The sequence below is a fragment of the Ambystoma mexicanum genome, chromosome 6q, assembly GCF_040938575.1.
Source record: "Ambystoma mexicanum isolate Mex_15411 chromosome 6q, UKY_AmexF1_1, whole genome shotgun sequence".
Classification (NCBI taxonomy): Eukaryota; Metazoa; Chordata; class Amphibia; order Caudata; family Ambystomatidae; genus Ambystoma; species Ambystoma mexicanum.
In genome coordinates this window covers 121,723,462-121,746,889 of record NC_090937.1, presented here as the reverse complement: position 1 = coordinate 121,746,889, position 23,428 = coordinate 121,723,462, and the positions used below count along the sequence as shown (strand labels likewise).

Genomic DNA, 23,428 nt, shown 5'->3' with positions numbered 1-23,428 from the left:
GTGACGTAGAATCTAGGAACTACCTGCAAAGTTGAATTATTTGATACTTGAGTGTCAGTCCCGAAAGCAGAAAGCTGCAAGGCAACACAGCAGGTTAGGCGACTGTTGCCGAGATATTGTGTGTTCAACCTACCCGGGACAACCTATACAACTTTAAGGCTATTTTTTTAATTCCTTCTGTAAAATGTGCCCTAAAGGGAACCGTTTTCCACCTGAGAAGCGGCAAAGCTCTGTTGCTTGGTCAAATTCGGAGGGTTGGAGGGGTATTTTTGCCTCGGGAAAATCAAAACTAGAGACTCATGATGGACCACACTAGTTGAATAATGGAGCTCGTGGAATATACCAGAAGCGTTTTGCAACGTTAACGTCAAGATATTTACTGCCCCCGCCCCGCTTTAAACAAATGTGGCAGTGCAGTTCTCGACACAGGGACTGTCACTGCCCTCACCACTAACAAGACACGAAACTTTTGCAGAATTGGAACGCTTCCTCTTGGCAAAAAAAAAAAAATCCTGTTCTGTGCTCCTTCCTAGGCTGCTCTACTGGGAGGGGCAGAGCCAGAGAGCTCGAGAGGCGGAAGTGAATGGCATGTGTGTGTGTGTGTGTGCGCGAGTGAGAGAGCGCGAGCGGGGAGAGGGATATAGAGAGTGTGCAGTCAGAGTCATAACAAAACCGCCCTCCCTAGAAGCCGCTGTCAGAGCTCTTCTGTGCCGCCCTTGCCCCTTGTCTGCGATAAGGTGAGTGAGTGAGTGGGGGCGCTGGGTGGGGACTGACCGGCAACAGGTTGTAGCACGGGCGCTGGCGGCGCGGAAATCTCGCAGCCTGACGCAGCTCAGCGATCCAGGCTTACTTGAGCAAGGAGCTGCTGGTGCGGGGGGACTGGAAGCAGCAGACCGTGGGAGCAGCGGGCATGCTTTAGAAGTCCTGACCCTTTCCACTTCCTGCCGGTGAGCGCTTGCCTGATTGCTTACACTATCTAAGCAGCTCGTTTTGTAACGCTTATTTAACGTACACTAGACCCCTCGCCCTATTTCACTTGATCTTGCATTTCTCCTACTTATTCAGTGAGTTTAGACTGTGACGTTCGCACCAGATTCTTTTCATGCCCTAATGGTCACTTGATTGTTAATGTACACATTAATCTCGCCCCGTGTGAAGCTGTATGTGTCCTGTGTGTAGATGTTTTAGTTGCTGGCAGTGGTTTTTAAGTCTCTGTGCCATTCTAATTTTCCCAGAGGTATGTTTCGATGACAGATTTATGTTTGGATTAGCGCGGCTCACGTTTTGCGGTATTGTGCGCAAGCCTCTTCGGTTCCGTTTTAACCGTTTCCTGTCTGGGACAGCTAGTGCAGTTGCTGTAATTTCGTGGTTGACGCTGTTTACGTTGGCGCTGCTGCCGCACGTCTCGAGCAGAGGGTAGAGCTTTTGGGTGTAGTTGATTGGTGTTCAGTAGTTTCATAAGAGGAAAACCAGGGGCTGGGCATCAGGTGATGGTGTGAGGTGCCCTTCCCTCTGTATGCTGGGAGTGGCACGGCGGGTGTGTTAGCAGGAGAAGAGCCCTGGGGCTGCAGCTGCACTATACGCTTGTTGCAATGTTGGGGCCGTGCCGTGTAGGTTTCTGTACAGTGGTATCCCTCGCTGAAGGCAGTTTTTGAGACTGATATTTTCAGGTGATTTAACACTTTCAGTTAAGATAATCTCTTGTCTTGTTACATTAACAGCATCTATTTGAAGTGCGCTGTCTGCAATGTTTCAGAAAGAAAGTTCGTCTTTCTCCCTGAGCCCACAGCATAAAGTATATGTCAAATACTCCAGTTATGTGGCACGTCGGCTACATATATGGTGTATAGTGTGCACTCTTGACATAATGACTGAGGGGGGGCTACTGCTCCCACCGATCATCACGTGGGCTGCAGGGCAGGATTGCGCCAGTGTGCAGTGGCTGTCCAGTATGCATGCACTCTGGATAAGGCCCACTGTGTGCTAGCAAGGCACCGTAATACTGCCCATATATATGTGTGTATGTGTAAGGCTGTAGCTAATAGTATGCATGTCTGGCGCACACAGTCTTGACATTTCATGTGCATACAATAGACCCTTAGATGTCGCGAGTTGCACAAATTCGCGAGTGCTTCAAAGTTGCTTAGAATTTTCAAAAAGGTCCATTCCTTCTGTGACCTAAGAATAGCACAATATATTGAAGATCTGCTTTCCCGGTGACTTTGCTCTGGTCTTTGGGAGCCATTGAGCAAGTTTTTCGTCTCCCATTTGTTGGGTGTCATGTGAACTTCGGTTCTGAATTTAATTATTTTTTTTAAGGACATTATGGCGATGCAGAAACGGCACTATGGCAACATGGCTTTTTCTTAGACGCTGGACACCACCTGAGTCCCCCCCCCCTTCTCTGGATACCCCCACTCTCAGCAAAGTTTGTGTATCACATGAGAAGAAAGTGGCAAAGCATTCCTGCCCACCTTGGTCTTATTTTACCACACTTATCACAATCGATAGTACAAGGAAACTCCCTGCCCAGAATTAAGTGCCACGAGGCAGCTGATCAGGGCACGCGCCACTAAACACTTCCCAAAAATAAATGTATTGACCACCATTTTCTGCAGTATCAATAACCATGAGATGAGAAGGAGCTCCTAAGTAGCAAAACTAGGGGACCCCTGACCTCAACAAACGATTTGCTGTGCCTTGCTATCCAGTTTTTCTTGGTCTTAAATTGTGTCTGAATGAGTAGCTTGGATTTCTTAATGTGCAAAGGCTGTTCAGACTTCCGAGCGACCGGTGCGGCTTGTCCCTGCTAAACCCAGCCTACATCGCCACAGTGGCTAGCAGTCAAGCTTCCCCCATCATGGTACCAAGACAGTTCATATGGACATCCAAGAGGAACTTCTCAACACTAGGGTTCCAGAAGAACCCTAATCCTACTAAATTGTTCACTTTGGACCTCCTGGATTACGAAATACTCTTGCTCGAAGGAGTTCATATGATAATGTCGTCTGACAAAAATGTTGCTTAAAAATGGCTGTGGTTTGCAGGGGCATTATCGCATTGAACATGCAGGGGACACCCCTGCAACCCCCAAAACCTTTTTTTGTGTTCAAAGGGAGCGGGGGACACCCCCCGCATCCCTCGCTCCCATTGATCCCATATATATAAAGTCGCCACAGCCTTCTCTCGGCGGTCATATGTATGGTGACTATTACTGGATACCCTCGAATGATAGTTTGAATTGGGCAGTAAAGAAACTGCACTGAAGTCGGGTGTTTCTAGGTCGGGGAAAAGATCCTGGGCTATGCTAATGTCGGGACTCTGGGCTAGCTAGCCTTTTGGTTCGTAGCCCCTGAGCTTCCATCTGGGGCTGCAACCATAAGGCCTGGGGCTAGAGCCCCCTCCGGCCCCCAGCCCTCCTTGCGACGCCTCTGCCTGGAGTAATTCAGAGGTTCCTGGGGTCAATGTCAGACTGTGAGACATTCTGTCAACCATCATCACTGTCACATGTGTGGTTCCATGAGGCTCAGCTCTGCCGTCAACGACACACTTTTCAGGATTTTGAGGTTTTCCGGCGATGCCCAGACCCGTCCCAAGTTACCAAAGAAGGGATGTGGTCACCAGCAAGTGGCTGAGAGTCTTGCACAAGAGCAGACCTCAATGAAGCATTATTGACTCTGCCCGTTGCTCCTCCTGCCGAATCGGATAACATTAGGACTCCTAGTGCCGTGCTGTTTGGGGGGGGGAATACCTCTGCACACTCAAGGTTCCTACCTCCCGTCGCTCTCTTTGCGACCATTTGCATGGAACAAGACACTATGCAATACTGGGGCGGGGGGGGTTAATCTGCTTACAGCCTAGTACTGCACTTCAACCTTCATATTCTCTTGATCTCCCCTGTCTTCCTTAAGCACTTTAATGCCACTTCTTGGCCTCTTGAGTGCTTTTAGAAACAAACATTTTCGTTCATATTTTTGCATTAACAATGGATTTTCCACAGCTTTGAAGTTGGGGCAGAAACTGCACATCCACCAGATCCAGACGTATGGATTCGGGGCCTAGCAGTGGAATGTGTGCATTGTACACCAGTAAGCAATACCGGCACACGGCTTTGTTATTGGCTGCTGAGTTCATAAAGATCTACCAGTGTGCACACAGGGGCGTGGCAGTCCTCCTGTGTTCTCCAGACGATTCTGAAGGGAGCATCAGAGTCCTGGCAGCAGAGAACACTCGTAGACAAAAGCGCAAGCGGGCAGGTCCCCTGGCAGGTCCCATACCCGTGACCGCTTCTAGAGGTATGGGAACCTCATGCTTATCCCTGGGGCTGGCAGTAAAGGTGGTGTACCCTGCGAAAGAGATGCAGATTATCGGCGAAGGCTGTGGGTATCTTGCCGACCGTAGGAGAAGCAAAGGAAACCTCTGGTGGTTTGAATGGGTACCTTCCACTCTGCAATCTTCTACAAAGGGAGACTGGAGCCAATTTGCGAAATTGGCTGCTTGGAATAGACTTCTGCTTCTTAAGTGTAGAATGGGGGTGGTGGAGCCCACCCGAAGTTCCCCACGACCCTTTAAGCCTTCCACCTTCCCTAAGTCATTAATTAGCTGAAAGGAGCCCCACCCATTTATGTCAGACAGAGGAATGCCCTAAACGCTCGTGCCATATGACTATGCAGGGTTCGACATTGCGGTTCAATGAGCAGCAGCTAAAACCAGCTCCTGGGTGTCGGGCATCACCCAGTAGGCAGGAGCTACCGCAGGGCAACCAGGAGCTACCAGAGGCTCTCCTTTTAGCATTTTGTTTGAACCATTGTGTTTTAATGTTTGTTAGATGTGTTCTTTTATTTAGTAACATTTTCAAATACTCAGCTAATGTCGCATTTAATTGTTTGGTTAGCGCTAGTCTGCCCTAGTAGCCAGAATTAGCTCCTGGTAGCTGTTTGTTTCAAGCTAACCAGGTTCTGCTATGCTAGAAGCAGGAGCTAAATGTCTCCCAACTCCCCTCAGTTTCCAACCCTGACTATGGGCCTCATTATAAGTTTGCCGGTTCGGGAACAGCGGTACTGGTAAGCTTGCCGGTACCGTAGTTCCCGGACCGGCAAACTATGAGTTGTGCTCATGGGTGCCTTTCTGATCGAAAGGTCGAACCTGGCGGGCAGAGCGGCACCCGTTAGCACAGCATTTTGGATGCACCGGCACCGTTCATAACAGTGCCGGTGCATCCGGCTTCCCCATTCCCATTGAGCCCTATGGGGCTGAGAATGGGGAAGAATCTTTCCCGACGCCAGGTTCGGCAAGGCCGTAATGACCGGGTAATTGCCCGTTTCTGGGCGCTATAAAAAATAACATACCGGCGGCAGCCTCGTAATGAGGCCCTATGTCCGACCGGCAGGTCGTGGCTTTAAATTAGGAAAGGGTTATTCTTCTGAGATCTATATATTAAATACAGCCCTCTGGCATAGTTCTCTGACCTCTTTGAGCCCAGTCACCCCAGCATTTTAGCGCCAGGTTTTTCACTCGGAACCCTAGGCCTGTGCTAGAAAAGTACTACAAGCACTTTCCCTTAGCACTCCAACCGGATCTCCTTGTCCTTCGAGAAGCCCGTCTGGCAAGGGTCACCCCCACAATCTCTCTGGTCTTGGAGGTAAATGTCAATCTGGGAGGAGAGGGTCATGGAACAGAGCTGGCCTGGCTACAGACACTGCAGGGTGTGGGGGGAAGTCGGGAGGGGGGGGTCTTGCATTCTTGTGGCTTCCCTGTTGTATTCATTTGATGGTGCTCCTTGGCGAAGCCCTAACTCGGTGCCATTGCTTTCACTACTTTGCCCCTACTTTTCTTTCAAACGCGACGCTCCTGCGCATTCTTCTGTGCGCCCCCCCCCCTTTTCCTTCTCGACCCTGACTTTTCTTTCACTAAAGTGCATTGTAAAGATCCTGTCTAGCACTATGCAAGAAACCTGCATATAGAAAAGGTTATCCTCATGGGTGTAATTTTAGGGGGGGACAGGGGTGTTTGTCCCCCCAACTTTCATGGAATACCATTTTGTCCCCATTCATTTGGCTGGGGCACCTTTTCTTCAGATGTCATGGCCTCCCCAACATTTTCAGAAAAGTTACTCCACTGGTTATCCTATGAGAACCCGTTTATATTATTTACTCAAGAAATCACAAGCACTGTAGTAGCACGTGCTTTATTAAAGACAATTTGTATTCCTTGGTTTTATATACTAGCTGACTGCCACAGCTACTACTGACTTTAATGTACTATATTTCTGAACACTCGGGTGAATGCGATCGTCGTTTTGTTCAGTTGTTGACACGCGAGTTCTTTTTATTTTTAGGTGCAAACTTTTAGTTAACCGGCTTGATAGAAGGCGCCGAATTAACAGGGAGTTGTTCTACACGGATTTAACGTGACGGGAACTCTGGCGTGTCAGTCAGCACAGCTGCTTCGGTGTTCTGTGGTCGTTGGAGCAATGGACGGCAAAGTGTATGTTGGAGCTCTCGGCGGGTGGGGCAGATTGAGGTGTGTGTGTGAGTTTTCATAATCCGCAGGCGGCTGGGCGTGATCAAACGGGGAAGCTGATCGCAGGACTGTAGTACTCCAGAGCAGTTGTACTTTCTCCTTCATAATAAGTGAAAACATATGCTGATCCAGCGGGATCTCAACATGCTCAGAAGGTTTTAATCCCTAGCGAAACATGGGATTACAATCCTTGGGTGTAGGGATGTGAGTGACTTTTTTTTTTTTGAGTCAACTCTGTGGACCCCTGTTGTCGGAGCCCAAACCAGAATGGTTTCCTTCGGACGATTATAACCTGTCTCGTGGGCTGCTCCCATGGTGATTACTGGTTCATGTTTTCGGGCAAGATAGGACGCATGCTCGCAGCTATGCGACAAGTCTGGAATTTGCTTCCTTTAGTTTTTTTCTTGTGGGTAGAGCCCTGTGTGAAAAGACCACCCAGTCCTGTTTTTTTGTTGTTTGGAATTCTGGTATTTGCAGTTTTTCAAATTTTGTAATGGAGAAGTGAAAAACGACAGGTTCCTGAATCCAAGTTTGATTGCCGCCTTGCACATGGCCACTGTAAACTTGAGAGTTCTGTGTGGGAAGGTGCCATTAGTTCTTGGATATATTTCAGTAAATAGTTTCCACTATCCTGGGTGTGAGAGTGAGGTGTTAACCCCAGATGGCCTGCTGCACACCCCGGGTGGGGGCATGACTTTGTGGTGCGTGTTTCTATTGGATGCTCTATTATCCGTGGGTATCATTGACCGAGAATTACTATCCTGTGTGATAGCGAGGCAAAGATACTCAGTAGACTTGTTCTTAGTACTTTTTTGAGATTTTTTGTGCAGTGATGGTACAGTAACCCACCCTGATCCTCCTAGTCGCATGAGCAATTTGTTGCGACTTGTTTGTAACATAAGCCAGTTTTTGGCAGTCATCCGCTTGCTTGTGAAATATATTTCACTGGTCTATGTTAAAATGGCATATACAAAGGGGCTATTGGATTAAGCCGTCCTGCTGTTTTGAAAGGCTGAAGATGAAAGCGTTTGGAAGATCTCAAAACAAGTGGGGTCCAAAACCAGGTATCAGTCTGGGCAGTCCCCTTTTCAACCGATGATCACTTTGTGGGGGTCGTCCAACTTTCCTGAGTTTTGGGCCTAAAACGAGCCGCCGGGGTCATTGTGAGTGCCACCGGGGTCATTGTGGGTATGCCATTGTGCTCGTCCAGGCCTCCCTCTGGCTGCTGTGCATACAACATGACATTTTGCAGTCATGCATTGTGATGAGTGAGGGTCAGCACAGTGTCTCCTGGGAAGGGCTTATCATTTATATGATATGATAGGTTATTTATAACGCGCTTAATACCCAGAGGTTTCTAAGCGCGGACTCGGGGTTCGAACCTGTGGTGCTCCGCTTCCAAGGTGAGCATGTTGCCCCTGAGCTATCCTCTCGAGCCATTGGCCACTTGTGGACTGAGTCAGGAAATAGATAAGGGATTTTGGGGCTACAAACTCCTGTGCTCCGTCAGGAGTGCAGGTCTGTGGACATGGCCTAGTACCAAGTCTGCATCAAATCTTAAAGACCACAACACGTCCGGTGTTACATGAGTGATCGAAAAAATTGCACTTCTACTTTCGTTTCTAATGTACGCAAAGAGAAGCTTAAACTGAGTGAGGCCCCTTTGGTCCATTGAAGGTCTTATTTTTCTATCAAGTACTTTGTTTGCTTGCGTGATAAAATCGGACTCCTAATAATCGTTTCTGGGCTTGCTGTGAAATCCATAGACTCCATAGTGCTACTGCACACAACCCGCTGAATTATCGCTCAGGCTGCCCTATCCATACAAAAGATAGAGTATCGCGTTGGTTTGCCGACAGTTTTTTTAGAACTCCTTTTTTTTTCCCCAAAAATTACTTTGAAAAAACGACTAGGAATATATGGGAGGTAATTGGTTTGAAGTGGTGGGGCTGGGGGTGGGGAAGGCTATAACAGCAAAGGGAAGGGAGGGCGTGTGGGGGACGACCCCCTAATATAAAGAACACATTTTATGAGTTTAAAAATACTTTGCAAAAAGGGACATAGAACCAGAAGATAGTTGATGCCCTGTAAAATAAATGGTCGTCTCCACTATTTACACATAGCGTATGGGAAGGGGAGTCGCATGTGCGGGGAGAGGGGTATATCAGTAGTTGGAAACGTGTTCTCTATATAGTAGAAGAGCCAGCATTCTGTATTCCAGAGGAAGGTTCACAGTATTAATTTCATAGGATTAAGTAATCGGGCATATATTAAAATTGGAAGATCTCCTGTTCAGACTAGCTGTAGAGCAGCCAGCATCTGGGAAGAACACTCTTTTCGCGTAGAGTTGGATCGTGATATTGCAGGTGTCCGCAGGCACATCAAAGAAGGGGGAAACCACAGGCCAATGGATGAAACTGCTTAGCCTCCCCTCATGTTCCAATAATTTACAAAGCAAGATGAAACGAGAATCCATGACTAGCAAAGTTCAAAGAATCTTCAAATGCAGGGAACTGAGCTCCAGAAGATCTGGAAGGGTTGATGTGCAACAGGGATAAGGAGAACTCAATGCACTTGGAAAAACTGCAGAATCGTCGTCAGACCTATATGCTGTTTTCTACACCGTTAATTGTATTATATGCACTTGTTCCATTCACCCACTCTGCCCGTCCAGACTTGTATCGACCAGAAATTCAAGGGCTCTGAATGACTGTTGTTTTTTTCCCCTTGTTCCCTCCCTCCTTCAGCGCTTTGAAACACTTGCCTTGTGTATAGGCGCTTTACAAATAAACAATACCAGAAAAGAAAGAAATAAGTTGGTTGCATATTGTATAGCAAGGCCGTGAGCAAGCCTTACAAGGGCAGGCATTGTTAACTAGTTGCACTGGAGTAAAGAAAAGCGATGGTGGTTGGTGGGATAGAAGTAGAAGCAAAAACTAAGATGTTTGCAACGTCGGGTCAGATGAACCATTTTGGTTCTATATGGTTTGTGGCAGTGATTGTAGGGGAGAGCCGAAAATCCATTGAATGACAGTGCAGTGAGACAGGACTAGGCACTGGGAGGCTGTGATAGAACTAATGACGTGAGCTCTCTGGCACTGTTCTGTCGCTGTTATGAGGTGTAAGGAAGCGCATGGCTGCAGCGTGCAAGGTGGCCTGTGTGTTGGCCTGTGTGTATACTGGTAGGAGGCGAGTCAGTCAGTTGGGGAACGTGAGGGAGTTTGGGGTTTGTGTAGATTCCGTTTAAGTGGGCTATTAGGCTATACTGAACCATTTGACCAGAGAGTGGCAGTCTTTGTTGTATTGGTGTCCATAGGGATGCAGAGTTCGTACTTTGTGGGATTCTGTTTTATGGCAATAGCAGGAGAGAATGATCTGACTGAGTCTGATCTACCAAAGTTTTCCTGATTTTTGAGTCTTTTATAAAAAACAATATTTGTTTAACTCCAGTAGCCAGTGCTGCAGATGTGGGAGTATTTTACTCCCTATTTTTAAAATTTGAGAGAGAGTAAAATGTATGTGCCATCCCGCCGACGTGTGCAAAAACTGTATGGAAATCATTACTATGCAGCAGGTTTCTGCATTGTGATAGAAAACACCTTTTAATTATAATTATTTCTCTATGGTCTGGCCATTCTATCTCTCCAGTATATATTTAAATGTTGAAAACACAAAACCCTAGCCAATTACATAGTAAAGCAAGCACAAATTGTATTGTGTGTTTTGAGGTTCGATAGAAGAATTGTCTTTTGATGATTAATGAAAGTGTCTGCATTTCCTGGAGCTATTACTACCTAATGGTATGCCAATATTATGATACAACAGTACAGAGAGGCAAGGGCTCTATGCTAAATTCTATATCTAATCTCAAGGCCAAATGGTTATTTATATAGCGCTTTTGGCAAAGCGCTGTACATAGTACATATTTATCACAATTATCACCAAACCGAATTCGGTACTCCTTTATCGACCTTGAAAGGAGGAAAGGCAGAGTTATCCTTCCCGGGATTCCAACCTGCAACCTACAGATCGCAGCAACAAGTGCTCAACCAGCTGAGCTATCTAATTGGCTAACATCCTTCAGAGGTCGGTTAACTGAGTATCGACTGTGGTATAATAATCAAAGTGCCTAGATTTTGGTGGAACTATGTATGAAGCACTAGATGAAGTTAAATACCTATCTGAATTATCACAGGGACAGGTTTTGCAGAGTTTCTATTTCAATTACAAATGTAACTGTCATTTGTTTGTTTTTGAACAGCGCTTGCACCTTCGTAGAGACTCAGGTTCTGGGTGTTTTAATTGTAGTCTTGAAGATTTGAGAGGCTAGAACACCTGTGATTGGTGTAATAACAATCACTCACCCTTGAACAAAGACTCTGCTGCCACTGACCATTTCTAGTAATGTACCCCATTGACTACAAGGTTGAATGTATGTAAACTCGACCATGCATAGTCATCATTTTATACAGTTTTTATAATTAGAGTGCAAATTAAATTATAAGTGTAAAAATGATCTGCCTCCGAATGATTATGTACATAGCACAGGAACGCTGAAAAATACAATTGTGCAATACTGGTTTGCTTTCACTGGAAAAGGCATAATTTGTTACAAACTATTAATTCTCAATTGCAACTTAGTTTTCCATCTTATGAATTTTACAATCCTAAAATGCTAGGAAAATAAATATGCACAGTGCTTCTGTTTGCCACATGAGCAGCAACACAGCAGAAGTTGAATGGAAATAAACCATTCTTTGTATCACAGTGTGCAGTTTCTTATTTCTGAAAGGCTTCAGAGAAATACATTCTGTTTCAGAGGCTTTTATTCATGGCTTGCAATTACATCCATGTAGATAAAAATCAAAAGAAGCCTTCTGGTTTCTGTCAAGTAGCCGGACCTTTGCACTGCCCTATGCTCTAAACTTGTGTGTAAATGTACACAGGAAAATAATAAAGATGTCGTATTTACACGATTTTCATGCGTCAAAAGGCCTAGTACGCACCTTATCTGGAGGCCTGCCAGTAGCTCTTCTGGGTCCTGTAATGAGATGAGGTAAATGGGTACCTCTTGATCATAGTTAGTTTGTAGCATTGAAGCTTGGAACTTCTGCTGATGCTGAATTGTGTGGGCTTGTAGATTCATTGCATTTCCTAGTGGATTTGTTTGCCAGTCGAGATTCAATAGCACAGCCTTTGCAGGCACAGAGAGACGGAGAGGCAGAGGCTTTGTATGTGTCGCACAAGAATGGCAATGCCTAATTCTGCACTGTGCATTAGTCTAATACACAGCTCAGAATAAATGTATTGTAAAACTTAAAAAATAAAAAAACAGGAAGTGGTCAAAGGATTGAGGAGCAGCTTTTCCTTGTTGGTGCCCCATGTAATTAACCTCGATTTGCTTCTCAGAAACTGGCAAGTGTGCCCTTATAAAAAGTTTTCTTAAATCTAGTGTCTGCTCTTAAAAAGTGTTTTCTCTTTAAAACAGAAACATTGTTCCCCTTTAAAATCCGAAAATGCCTAGCTCTCATTGATACCTGGTCAGATCCCTGGTTCAACCGATTATCACCTGATTGGACTTTCCATAGATTCGGCACATTCCAATACATTATGAAGTCTCTAGTCATTTTGTAGTAGATGCTGTTTCCCCAAAGAAATTTCATCTTAATAACAGATAGTCTGATCTCTAGTTCTTTAGAACAAATGTGATCCATGTCATTGGGTGTAAGTCTAGTGTGACAAAGCGCTCTCTGCATGCAAGGCGACTTATTTTTAATAATAATTAAAAAAAACAGTTGCTCCCCCCCCCCACACCCTCCTGATGTCTCTTTAAAACAAATGGAAATGGTTCTACTAATGAGATTCAAGAAAGCAGCCTCTTGTTTTGTAATTTGATTTCTTTAGCGGGTGTGTCCCAAGGTTACACCCAGAGAATCATTGAAACAAACTAATTGCACTATGACTAACAAAAGATTATGTACCATTGCATGGAGCCGTGAGAGCTATACAAAGGGGGCGTTGCACCACATGGAAGCAACGGCAGAGGAAGTCTGGTGAATTGACTGTAAGAATGCTCTGAGCCATTGGAGCGCGCAACCCACTAATGTAGCTAGAAAGCGGAGCATCACCCAGGTTGGATTAATTCCAACTCCTGAAGTGGGTGTTCTGAGGAAAGTCACAGAACCGAGTGAGAAGGGAGACCTGAGAAACAGTGGGGCGAGGACGGACATTAGCCCAGGAGATCAGTCACCTGAGCTATAAGGCATGATGAGAAGCTCCCAGAAGAATCACAAGATATCTTTTATGAGGAGCAGTTAGAGATGTAATCCAGAGGTGAATATGGTGTGTGCCGCAAGCGAGAGGTAGAGAGACGCTGCTGAAGTGAGGGGGAGAGTGCTGTGAGAGCCCAGGCAGTATACGGTGGCTGGAAGTTTACAAACAATATTGAAAGGGGTTGAGGAACACGTACATAGGAAAGGCCAGTTGCAAGAAGTTCCAATGAGATATCCAACCTAACCCTGCATATTGGGGTGCATAGTCAAAGCATCAGAGTGTCTGAGAAAGGTTGTGGGAGAAACCGATCTCTGACACTGCATACAGGGAATAATGGGAGAGGTTCTAAGCATTGGACCAGGGGAGAAAAAGATTGATGATGCAGAAGTATGGAAAAGGTAGCAAAATACCAACCCATCTGTTCAAGACTGTGATCGTGGAGAGGCTGGTGCAGGAAAAAGAGACAAGAATGCAGTATTGAATGTCAAATGAAAGAAAATTCATTTCCTAACTGATATGAGATTTTCACAAACAGGAATTGCATTCTCTCTCCTCTCTTCCATCCATAAGAAAGACACCTTTGTCAAATTAAAATACATTTCTTGAAAATCGGAAATAATGTAGTTCTCATGGGCTTCTTTTGCTGCTTCACCACACTACCCTTGCCCTGGTAGTAATGGCTTATGGCACTGCCCCAGATATGATATTTGAAGTGGGGGTATTTTGCTCTCTATTTTTTAAAGTCGGAAGTAAAATGATTTATTTAGGGAGTAAAAACGTGCGTCCCACTCCCAAAGGGAGTATTTTGTAAGCAAGTAAAGAAAATGCTCTTGGAATATTTCTTTGTACCTTGTTGTTCATGCACATTAAATGATAGTTTGTACTGCTTCAGACCAGGCACTAACAGTAGAAAATTCTTCCTATGGCTGTACATGTACTACTTGTGCAAACATACGAAGGAGCTTTGTGGGTGAAAGCAGGACAACAGGCTTCTCTTTTGGGAGTATTTTTACTCGCCATTTTTATTTTTTGGGAGTGTTGGTCTAATTTCACGGAGTAAAAATGGCTGCTACACCCCTTATCTGCAGGGCTGGATTATAGCATGTGGTTTCACGACTGTACCAGAGGATAATGCTTCTGATAATCTGAAAAAAGCAAAGATATGCAATAAAAGAACGCATCTGTAGTTATTTGGAAAACCCCATTAACCGCTTTATAAAATTAGATTGGACCCTCTGAAAGGACACAAGACCAGATGTTAATACTTCTGCCCAAATCTCCTACTGGCTATCATGTCTTTGGCTATTAAGTTTGAAATGGTGTGGAGCATTGCATGCAGCATTCTAACATCGGTCGCATTGCAAGCTTGACTGATAATTGTTAATCTGGAAAAAAACAAATCATTGATAATGAATTATTAGGCTGGATAGAATTTTGTAATCTTGCATGTAGCACTTTTATATTTGCAATGCTGGTTGAAAATATGTATTTAGAACTCATTGGAACACTTTATGCATACTAAGATTTGAATTCTGGACTGAGCATGTACCAACATATTAGAATGACCAATGGTATTTATTAAGGGACTTATCTTAAATTGAGTCCTTCTTTTTTTCTCCTTTTTGAACAGCAGTAGATTTTTCTTATGCTGCTCTTACCCCCAAACTGCAGTGGGGGCTATTTGGTTGACATGCACTTTATTCTTGCGTATTTAATATGAGCTGTGAATTTATATGCAGTTTTATTATGTATTATGTTTCATGGGTTTTGATATGTGGTTAATAAAATATGCTATGTTTATACTATCCTTGACCTGGCCTAGCCCCTCCTTGGTTTTACTAATTGATGTCTAATTAACCCGCTTGATCCTTCTAGGCGGTTGTACCGTGCGACCCACCCTTTTCTCCCTATCATGTCTTTGCCTGCATGTCGGTGATATGGCTTATTCGTGAATGCCCTTTTCTTCTGTATCAGTCTACCCCAGGTAAAGCATGGGATATGACATTCTGTAGGCGATATCAGCCCATGAAAGAACTAGTAACTGCAGGGGTTTAAGCTTCAACTGTTTGTAGTACTGATCGCTATTGGATTTTAATAAATTTGATACTTTGCTGGATACATGGGAGAAAAGTAGTTGAATACAAATTGGGCTACGACTCTCCAAGTTCATTGGACTAGCTATATTGCAACCATTTGCAACCCTATGTTCATGTTGCAAGTTGGCATGAAATCAACAGTAGTTCATAGTTTTTAACCACTGATCTCTCGGTTCACTGTGATTTCATTGCAGAAATAACAGCGACGTACAATTACAGAGTGCAAAAAGAAATTGCAAGAAAAAATATTGCAATGCCTTTTATAGTGCACATTGTAAAAATACCTAATTTCGGGCAGGAGTGCCAAACACGCCCTTACATCTCCTACTCCTAAACTCTCCTAGTCTCCCTCGCCTCTATCCCAATTTTAACCTAAATCTGTTTATATTGTTACACCTAAAACCCACCCCGATAATGACATTTTCTTTTCTTTACTTCGATATTTTTTGTGCTGTTAGCTATTTTTTACCCGCTCTATTATTTCTTGCAATATTTTTTCATCCTTGTAAATTCATTATTTATTATTTCCTGCAATATTATCACTGGATACCGATGTCTCTGGTTTCCTAGCGCCACAGAGGAAGGAGGTGAATCTGGAGTTGCATTTTGTATTATAAAGCCAATCAGAATGTGGCCTTGAAATATATATATATATATATATATATATATATATATATATATATATATATATATATATATATATACACACCCCATGGGAGCACATCTGTTTTGATGAAATTGATATAGCCGAAGAGAGATATTGGTTTATGTTTTACCTCTTTTACCTTAATGAGAAGAGGTTCAAAATCGAGGACAAAACACCTGCCGGGGTTGGAGGAGAATTCAACTCCTAAATATTCAACATGGTTTCACTTGTAGGAGAATAATGGATAAAATGAGTGGAAGAAAGTGTGCTTTCTCTTTATTAAATATATAGCCTGCCAAGTTCTCAGAAGACTGAACCTTTCAAATGCAGTGATCGTGAGTTTGGGGTTTAAGGTGAGAAGAGCAATGTTACCACAAATAAATCTATCCTTGCAATGTGTGTCTAATCTGTTAAAGCAAAGGGTCATTCCATTGTTGTGAAAGATTAGGGGACTTGTGGGTAGGCAAAAGGAGATAGCCTTGTCTTGCACATTTCCCTTGCACAAAAGCTTCAGACATGTTGGGTTGATGCAAGCAGTGGCTTGTTAGTGCAGTGTGGCAGTAGCTGATTGTCAATTGATGCACCAAAAGGAGTGTCAGCCATTTTGCATGTTCCTGCTGGAGCTTAAGTAGCTCACACATCTGTTGGTCATGCACGTTTTTTTAATTTTTTAAAAAATGTTTTTTTTATTCTCAAACTTCTGAGGAGCAAGAACATGTCCCTCAATAAAATATTTAATTGCTTCCAATATTATGGAAATCTATGTGCTGTCTGTGGACTATTGGAAGATACATTTCCTCTAAGTATCTTAAAACTTTTCTTTGTGTGAAATGTCCATGTTCTCATCTGTCTGAATTTGCGTTCTAGTTTTAATTCTAAAAGAAAAACATTGTGGTTGGTGACTTCATTTGGTAGGATTGTTGACTCGGAATCCTTCGAGAAATTGATTGGCAAAAGCAATTAATTGATGTGACTATATGCCTGATGTGGCCAGGAACATTATTATTCTCTCGGGTCGAAATTAAGATTGGATAAGTAGGAGCTAAAAGCAGCTCCTGGGTATCCGGCACTAACCGGTGAGCAGGAGCTACCGCTGAGGAACCACTAGGTAGTACATAGCGTTCCACTAAACTTCACCATAAGATGCAAACTTAATATTTTGCTTATTTGTTAGGATCCCTTGTGCTTTACATGTCATACTACTGCTTATTTATAGATTGCTCCAAATGAATTCACATTGGTTTGTTTGGCATGTGGAGCCAAACGTAGCTCCTGGTAGCTGTTGGTGCCAGGCTAACCAGGCTTTACTAGGCTACAAGCAGGAGCTAAATAGCTCCCACCTCCCCTCAATTTCGAACCCTGATCTCCACTTTCAGAAGGACGAGCACTCCTCCAGACATTCAGGAGATTAAAGGATTCCATCATGCAGAGAATCCTATCATTAAGTTAAAATTTAGAAACCGAGCGAGGAGTCATGATCATGGGATAATAACTGCTCCCCAGCTATTGCCAGAAGCAAAGGATATCTGTCGGGGAAGGTTAATTTCCAATCGATTGACCTCTGCCGAGGTCTTTAAGGCTATTAGCACATGGAGATTTGCAATCCATGAATACAAAGAGGGAACAATAATGTTTACACATTTTCTTCTTTAATTTGTGGGAGGTGAGCTGAACATGCTTCTTTCTTCTTTTACACAGCTGAAAAGAATTGTTTCTATGCTGCTTGTCAAGCTGATGCTCAATTCGGGATGTTTGGAACAAGGTCTTTACCAGTTTTTATGGAGTGCATTCTGATTGGCTATTGGAAGCCATGTGCTAATAAGAGTTTGTTTCCTTTTCTCTATGCCCACCAATATCCCCAACATCTTCAGATTTCACTCTGTCTAATTGATTCCTTGTATTGCTGCCAAGAGATGTGACTGTCTTGTAGCGATTTTATTTTTTTTTAATTTTTTGTTGTTGTTGCTTGTGAGAGACATTCCTGTCCTTGGTATTGGACTGTTGTTCATTCCTTTGTGTTTGGATACATTGAGCTTGTTGGCCGAGTCAGTACATCTTTGTGCTCTCCCATTAAATTTCTTGTAATTCTTTTCTTGTTCCTTGGCAAGTTTTAGCTTTTAAATCCAGCTACTGCTACTGTCGGATCGGTCAACGATTGAACAAAATGAGTTGCATACATGGAAGAACTTGTCTACACAGTACTACTTGCGTTTCTACCATTCACTTCTCATTTTGGCTATGACTGGATTTGTAATGATTAAATACCTGCCCATCCGTGGTTCTGTATTCATTCTTGAAGTGAGATAAGGGTTGGTTCATGGGTCGGATGGAGTGACCTTATCAACCGAGCATCAGGACCAAGGTGTTGAGCCGCCTTTGACTCTTCACTCTCTTCAGTTAGCTGGGACTGGCTATGAAGGGATCCAGACCAGATTAGCATAGGGATGGTTTCCAGAGATCTGGGGAATTAGTCACGCCAAGAGTGCTAGCTTCAATGTTCCTGGAAGAGAGGCACTTCTCTGCCCTCATCAGTCATTTTGTTAATGTCTGTGCTCTTGGTTACATCCTGTACATTCTGGGGTATCGCCATCAATTTCAGTGCTATGCCTAGAATCCATGAAAATTAAACCTGTTTCTTTTCCCAGGTACATTTTGTTTGGGGTTTCTGCTACACATGTTGAGGAATGTCTTGGATCAAGAATGCTCAAAATGTCGTTCCCTCTTAGTTTTGTATTTGAAGAACTATGACGCGTCTGCTCCTCAAAGCTGTGGCATATGTAACATTTGGACTTTTAGTATTTTGGAAAGTAACTGAGCAATATCCTCTCAGTATTGGTGATTAAAGGTACATCCTCTATTGGCACCATTGTTAAAATGGATAAACTGAGTGAGGAGAGGACTACAGCTCACACATTTCCTCAAAGAGAGAAAAATGGGATGGCACATTTGCAATAGCCAGAAAGAGCATGCATTAATGCCTCTAAGTGGCGTGGCAGTCCCTGATTGTCTAAACTCCTAGCTGGCTGTAGTGCCTGATACAGTTTTGGCCATGCCAAAAACCTCCCTGGAGCCTACCTGTTGACACTAGTGTGCCAACTCCAGCTACCTTCTTTGTGAGGAATTCGACCATCGGCATGGTGAGTGTGCGCTCGCCTGGGCTTTTTTGATGATGAAAATGAATGATGACAGCGCAACCTCAAAATGTGAGGTCATTCTGTATTTTCTCTGCTCACCGCCCGAAACGCATATTCACGTCTACTGCGGGAGGACACAGCCTACAGACACCGTCCTCCCCTGTCATGCTCAGCTGGAATGTGACAGCTACGGGTACATCAAAGCAGCTCGAGAAGGGGGAAGGCACACCTAAAATATCAAAGGCTCTATGGATGTGCCTTCCGAATGTGGTAGTTCGGCTGGTTGCATTGCATACTAATGAGGAATAATTGAGGCAAGCCTGAGAGGCTTGGTCGCAGAACAGACAACGGCAAGGCAGGGCTAACACCCCTTTAGTATGCAATGTGTTTTCTTGAAGTGATCTCCCACCCCTCTCTATGAATGGCATGTCTGGGTCCATTAGTTACCGCAAGTACCCCTGCACAGCAGACCCCTTTCAGCGGGGCGAAGTATGTGAATTGGGGGAGATGGGGAATGTGCTCCCATCACAAGCTTCAAGGGAGACCTGCACTTTGATCAAGAGTCAGAGTGCTCAGTTACCCAGAGAGACACTTGATCTACAACAGACAGGAAGATGGGTGGCGTTTGGGTATATGTTGTCACCCCTTACCTTTCCTGTTGCAGAGCAGTCTGGTCCTGACCTCGTGCATAACAGAAGATGGTTGGTGGGGATCCAGGTCATTGGTTCTTTAAGGTGGGCTTAGACTGCACCAATCACTGGGACCCATTTGGCTTTAAAAGAGGGCTGAACCCCTCACTTAGCAGATCATCCGACGAATTAAAAAGGAGTAAGAAGAATGACTCGTTTGGAGCTGGCTGAAAGTACAGTCTACCTTACATCGTGCGTCAGTGAAGGAAGGCTAGGTGTTCCAAAGGGGAAGCAAGATCCCTCCCCTAAACATCTCCCAGGGAACTGAGGGAGATACCAGACTCAGAGGATCTGTCCAGCAACTCCAGAACCGGTACCCAGCCAGCACACAGCATGCCATCCTAGGTTCTGGCAGCAAGCTTCCTAGGTGGGAAGTGCCAGAGAGTAGCTGAACTAATGACAAGGCTGTTCCCTGCAAACTCTCCTGAGCTTTGGGCCGTCCGCCATTGAAAGCGTGACATCAGCCCTTCGAAGAAGCTAGGAGGAGTGCCACACAAGCATCAACCAGCGTCCATCTTTTAAGGACATTTTCGAGACATTCGAGCCCTCGAACAGCAAACTGCTGCACCGCTGACTGTTGTCACGCCCCAGTCACCAGAGCTGTCCGAGACGCCTTGACCAGTGCTCCAGATCCACCAACGAGCACAGAGACAAAAATTCTTGACCCTGAATCGCCATGTAGGCCAGCCTGCAGCCATCCGTCCAGCCTCGCTCGCCGAACTGCCTGGCGCCCTAGAACCGCCTTGAGCTGTCGATCATCAAGAACTTTTTCAACACCAGGTACATTGTGGTTCTGCCCCCCGCCCCTACCCTCCTGGTCCTTCTCCGAAGGCCCCTACAGACAGTTACGACCCTTTGCCCCATTGATGCTGAAACCAAATAACCTTGGAACAGTAAGACTGATTACTTTACCGCAACTACCCTCCTGTCAGTATGCAGAGTGCATCCCATTCCTTCGTGAAACTCTGTCCTCTCTGTTCTTTTACATGGTGGGTTGTATTTTCTATTGTGATACAACTGTCTGTTTAAGTATATATTTTTACATACAACATTGACTGGATAGTCCCTTTGTCGTTGGGTAATAATTGTATTTTTCACTGTGTTGCAACTAACCAACGATCCACATCTTGCAGAGATAAGCCTGCTGTTCCGAACACGTTACCAAAATTGGACTAGGAGGTTTATAATTCACTTGCATTCCAATCAGTTCAGAACCCTTCTGGTGTACTAGAGGTGTGGGGTTGATTGATGGTTTAGAAACCGATATTCATCCCTGTACCACTGGTGCCCCGGATTCGACACAATCTTTTCTCTTCAACACCCTTTTTATCTGTGCGCCTACCACTCTGCCCTACGTGACTCAGCCAACAGCCCACCACTTCCAGTAGCATCACTAACTTCTTGCCTTGTGCTGGTGGCTCACTAAAACGGCCTGTTCCTGCGTTTTTGCCGGCTTTCCCACGCCTGTCTGCGTTAGTACCCATGAACCGCCTTGTTTTGTGGAACTAATCCATGTATAGAGCCCCTGCTGTGAGCTACACCGGCAGTAATTGCACTTAGTTCATATTAACTTAGGTTTTCCGGCCTTTACCACCCTGTCTAGCCCTTGGGGGTGGGCTATGAAAATACATGACTTTTTGTATTTAATTGTTTTAAAAGATTATTCTGTCCTCGCTTCCCTCTGGCGTAGTATCTTGGGCCGAAGGCCTTTACCTGGCTCAATTTTCATTACAGGTAGCGAAGTGGTGTGGGGATTCATAACTTGAACCCCCCCCCTGATTGAAAAAGGTGGGGGTGGGGCATTTCCTCGGGGACAATTGTCATAATCTTGCCTATTGAAGGCTGCACAAAATATGCATTGGATACGCTGCCGTTTTTTAGGTGCAGCCTTCCACAGTCGGGATTATCACCTTCTGATTTTAAAGCTATTCCTCACTCGCTCTCTGACCCTCCCTTTATGAAACTATGGGAGGAGCGTAAGTGACAAAGAAATGGTGTGTTCTGGTGGGGGTGCAAGAAGAGGGAAGTCTAAGATTTGGAGAGACATGTAACCAAGTGCTGGAGAGCCACAGAGTCTGAGGGAGTCCCAGGAAAGATCAAAGGACCCGAGTGGATAGTAGTACAGGGGAGAGGCGCAGAGGGAAATACGCACAGTAATATTGCCTTACAAACCAGGCGGGGGCCCATTTTCACGGCATAATGAAACGGGCCACCCGCAAATTAGTAATGGCAATATAGTTTGGAGCTATGGTGAAGTGAATATTAGTAGGCTAAACAGTTTAATTGTAAACTTGAATTTGAACAGTTGTAGCATGAACATGGATGAGGTGTAATGTAAAAGTAATTTATGAAATTTTGGCAGTGGTGGACAGTAGAGGTTAGGCGCCCTGACGGGCAGTAGGGTGTGTTATGGGGCTGCAAATGGTAGCAGGTTGTAGTCACCCTGCCAAGGTGCCTACGTCAAAGGAATTGTTAAGAAGGGGTTTGCTACCATTAATTGCGCACACAAACACGGTTATTAAAGCTCATTGAGCATTATTTAATGCAGATCAAAAACAGCCAAAAATTATCCGACACCTGTTTCGAGCTTCAACGCTCTTTTTCCAGGCTTGTTGGTGCTTAAAACTATGAAGTAGTACGATTAGAAAAATTATATATAAGGTGAATTCACCGGCTCCACTATATTGTTGCAGTTGCAATTAACCACAGCGTTTCTGCAAGTAGTGAAAGGGACAGGAGCCTCCTGTCCCTTTAACTACGTGCAGAAATGCACCTTGTATACAATTTTTCTAATCGTACTACTTCATAGTACCTTCACCAGGGGAAAATTGTTCAAATTACAAACACCTCGCCCGCTATAAAAAGTCACTCGACACCTCAATTCGACACATACACACAGCACGCAGCACACAATGTCTTACTCCTTAAGAGTCGGTGGTCACTAGGCAATGGCTAGAGCAAATTTTGCACCCTGTCTTAACTGTATAACCTCATTTATCTGGTGGCAGAACTTTGACTATTGTTCACTATAAAGCTATATCTGGTTTCAGATAGTGATATATGAAGAAATGCAGTTCAAATCGCCAAAATCCAATCTGATGTCATTTATTTCCATTTAATCTCCTGGGCAGAACGATATGTATATTGTTTGGCATGGAGGGTTAACCCAGAACACATGGTATGCCTTGCCCACAATGTGTTATTCTCTTCTGGCAAGCTGTGATACCTTTCCCAGGAGAACAGGACACACCTCCTCTTAGATTGTGGTTAGGGATGGGACCTCTGAAACACCATGGGGAAGTTGCACAGGGAGATAATTAATGGAATCCTTTTGATCTGAGGCAGACTGGATGGGTGAGGACATTGCAGCTGGAGAAGACCTTCACATCGTAGAAGGGGTCGGCTATCTTGGATTTTTCAGGCCCCAATTTCCTTCGGAAGACACTGCCTAACTTTCTGCAAACAAAGCACTCTGGGAGCTGACATCACATGTTCCAAACCTTGTTGAAACAGGAAGGATTAGCCCCTTACGGGGGTGGTGGGGGGGGGGTGGTGGGGGGGGGGGGTGGGGGGGTGTGTGTGTGTGTGTGTGTGTTTTGCAGCTGAAGCTGCATCACTGTATTCCTCACTTCAAGACCCCGTCAAGCCTTTGAGATTGCCGACACGACATCACCTACATTGCCCAAGCATCTTCGAACTGCATTGCTCTGTTCAATCCTGTCAAGGCAGCTTGTCAACTTGAACATGACTTTCCACACCGGAAAGTACCCAGAAACCCGGATCCATGTTATTGAGACCCTGAAAGATGACTGTGTGTGTATGTATTATAGGGCAGTGGTCATGTCCTATAGTTAAGGTGAGTCAGAGATAAATAGGATATCGAAAAAAATGAATCGCTGATAACGTTTGACATGTGTGACGGATTTGGCCAAAATCTTGCAACTATGTCTGGGCCCCACCCCAGACTGGAAAGTTTGGGAAAGATTCTTTAAGTTATTAAGAAAACAAAAAAAAGGCACTTTCGGCGTAGTTCACATTCAGTTTCCCATAGACAAAAAAAGCTCAATT

General features: G+C 44.6%; 1 protein-coding gene across 7 annotated transcripts in view; it reads left to right on the top strand.

Moving 5' to 3' along the window:
- Positions 1 to 564: 564 nt before the first annotated feature.
- The window catches only part of PDLIM5 (PDZ and LIM domain 5), a 755,773-nt gene continuing 732,909 nt past the window's right edge, over positions 565 to 23,428 (top strand). For 2 of the 7 annotated variants that reach the window (XM_069630557.1, XM_069630556.1), the window contains exon 1: positions 583 to 737. The gene's annotated coding sequence lies outside the window, so the exon portion shown is untranslated. Of the gene's footprint in view, positions 738 to 783; positions 948 to 23,428 lie in introns of those variants that run through there. The other 5 variants (XM_069630553.1, XM_069630555.1, XM_069630558.1 and 2 more) reach the window with 5 other exon arrangements.